The sequence below is a fragment of the Mus pahari genome, chromosome 13 (genome assembly GCF_900095145.1).
Source record: "Mus pahari chromosome 13, PAHARI_EIJ_v1.1, whole genome shotgun sequence".
Lineage (NCBI taxonomy): Eukaryota > Metazoa > Chordata > Mammalia > Rodentia > Muridae > Mus > Mus pahari.
In genome coordinates, this window is record NC_034602.1 from 5472489 (window position 1) to 5475249 (window position 2761).

General features: G+C 44.9%; 1 non-coding gene across 1 annotated transcript; it reads left to right on the top strand.

The window, feature by feature from the left end:
• Positions 1–764: 764 nt before the first annotated feature.
• On the top strand, positions 765–892 carry LOC115065268. Its single transcript, XR_003845061.1, has one exon. It is a non-coding gene; the product is annotated as a small nucleolar RNA SNORA17 (small nucleolar RNA).
• The last annotated feature ends 1869 nt before the right edge of the window (positions 893–2761 follow it).

Below are 2761 nucleotides of genomic sequence, written 5' to 3' on the forward strand. Positions count from 1 at the left end.
AGCAGGGGTGGGGGGAGGGTATAGGGAACTTTCAGGATAGAATTTGAAATGTAAATAAAGAAAATATCTAATAAAAAAAGAAAGAAAACACACAGCATAGTATTTATTAACAGTAAAAGGACAAAACAAGGAAGTCATTGGCTCTCCTATTACCATGTGAGCCTTGAAGCCCAAAGTGACACATGCTGTCGATTATATTTATATCTCCATGAATGGTGGAGTGTACACAAAGCCAGTGTTCAACAGAAGAATGGACAGATAAAATAGGGTTAAAACAACAAATGAATTTCCCATGCACCTACTGAAAAGCTACAATTACTAAAAAGCTGCATTAGACTGACTGTGACGGCTAACACCTGTAACCCCAGAGTCTAGGAGATTGAAACAGAAAATTTGCTTTAAGCTCAAGGCCAACCTGGTTAACACAGTGAGACTGACTTTGTAACCTGCCTACTGAGTAAGACCTTGTCTCAAAAAACCTAAAAAGAAAGATGGGAAGGAAGAAAGTAAGGAAGGAATAAAGAGAAAGAAGGAAAGACAAGTTATAATAAAGTGGGGAGATTAACAGGATGTATAGATAGGAAAAAAGAAGCTGGGCTACAACAATGCAGAAAACATTATTTATAAACATGTAACATGTTCATAAAAGTAGAATACATGTTTATTTGTTTGTATCTGAAAACAGGATGTAAGGAAGATATCAAATGGATATATTTGTGGTCTTGTGCGATATTAAAATTTTTTAAGTGAGGTCCTGGCCTGGTCCTGCCCCTAGGGGCATTGGAGATGTGGCTGCTGTGTCACATGTCACACGCCAGTAGGTGGCAGAGAGGAGAGAGGCTATGTCTATGCCCAGTGTTAAGAACATATGAATGAATAGTAGCCTAACATTCTCTGAAAACAGGGAACCTGAGACAACCACCTGTCCCACAGTGGGGTTCCAGAGACAGGGAGCTAATCTGAGATGACTGTCAGTCTGGTGTGTTGCAAGCCTGGGGGGGGGTTAGACCATGGCTGAGATGATCACTGCTGGTCCAATAATGTACAGGTGGGGCATGGCACTCCTAAGATCACTCCTGAGATGACCCCAGACCCTCAGAGATCCTGAAAACCACTAAGAGGAGCAAGTAAGTGGTGGAGAAATGGAGGAGAAATAGAATGTTGTGGACACAGTGAAGAAAGGCAGAACTGTAGACTTGAAGTTAGTAAGGAGCAGCCTGATGTGAGTTGCTGGTGATACCCCCTGGGATCATGGTGGGGTCCTGCCACAATTGGGTTTATGGCCCTGAAACAACAGGGGTTGTTTCCCACCAAAGGCCCGGTAGATGCCCTGGACTGTGTTGCCTCCCAAAGACATGTTGATGTCTGAGGGTTGTGCAGAACTGGCCCCATCCCTCCCTTACCTGGGGGTAGGAAAGAAGGAAAGCTAACGCTAGCCCTCACCTGCTATACATAGCATTCAGCTGGCCAGATGGCAGGGGGCCTGGGTGAGCTGCTCCAAGGGCATGAGCTCAGGAAAGCCAACCCTACCTCTTGTCTGCTGGTCAGTGGTACAGATGAGGATGAGATACCCTTGTCCCTGCCTGTATTCCTCACCATCTATGACAGGCAGGAGAGCTGGCCCAGGGGTCATGAGAGTGGGAAAGCTAGTCTCTCGCCAGCTGTAATGCTTGAGAGAGCAGGCCCTGCGTCCTTAAGGTAGGGATAACCCTTGTTGCGGGTTTACTAGTGAGCCAGCGAGAGGGCTTGAGAGTAGGACAGCCTGAGGGCTCACCAGCTCAGGTACCTCTCAGGCCCAGATCCAAGGCTTTGAATTGGCTCACCCCAATATTCACTCAATCAGTGAACTGCTGGAGCAAGAAGGGGCTGGTCCTACAATTCCAAACCTACTGGATCTTCATGACACAGGAGGACAGCAGCATACCTGAGAGGCATCCCAGTGAAATTCAGTATTGATGGTGTAGCAGATGCCAGAGAACTTTTGGTAGACCAATGAGTCAATGCAATGAAGATTTGCAAGCAAAGAAGGATGGAGCAAAGGGTACACAGTGGGGCTCACTGGGACACACTACAGCTCCTACAGTGAGATGTTCGTTCTCTGTTGGCAGGAGGTTGCAATGGTGGAGGACAGGTTTGAGGAGATGGGGAGATGAAGGGGACTGGGATGCATAATAGGAAATTCTTAAAGAACCAATAAAAGTTAAAAAGAAAAGACAAAATAAGGAAGGGGTGGAAGGGAATCCTGTCATGTGATCCAGTTTGTGGTTTTGAACCACAAAACTGGCAATATTAAAATGCAAAGTAATTAAACAAAAAATTTGAAAGAGTAGCAGGAAGGATTCAAAGACAGGGTCCTCAGCATAGATGACCCAATCATGAATATGACTTGGAAAACTTACAAGCTGAGAGTTAAGTGAAGAACCTAGGAGACCATATGTAACATTTTAAGTGAGGGTGCCAAAGAACCTGTGGCTGGTCTCTTCAGTCACACAGTCACAGAGGAGATGAGGGTGATAAGGATCGGATAAATATGGAGTGGCTGATGACAGACATGTTCAGTGATACAGTTGTCTAAACTTCTGGGCATTCATTAGATTTTGAATGCTTGAGACACAAGAAGAGAGAGCTTCCTTGGAATCAGGCTGATTCTCTAATATCTCTCTCTCTTCTCCTCTTCTCTTCTCTTCTCTTCTCTTCTCTTCTCTTCTCTTCTCTTCTCTTCTCTTCTCTTCTCTTCTCTTCTCTTCTCTTCTCTTCTCTT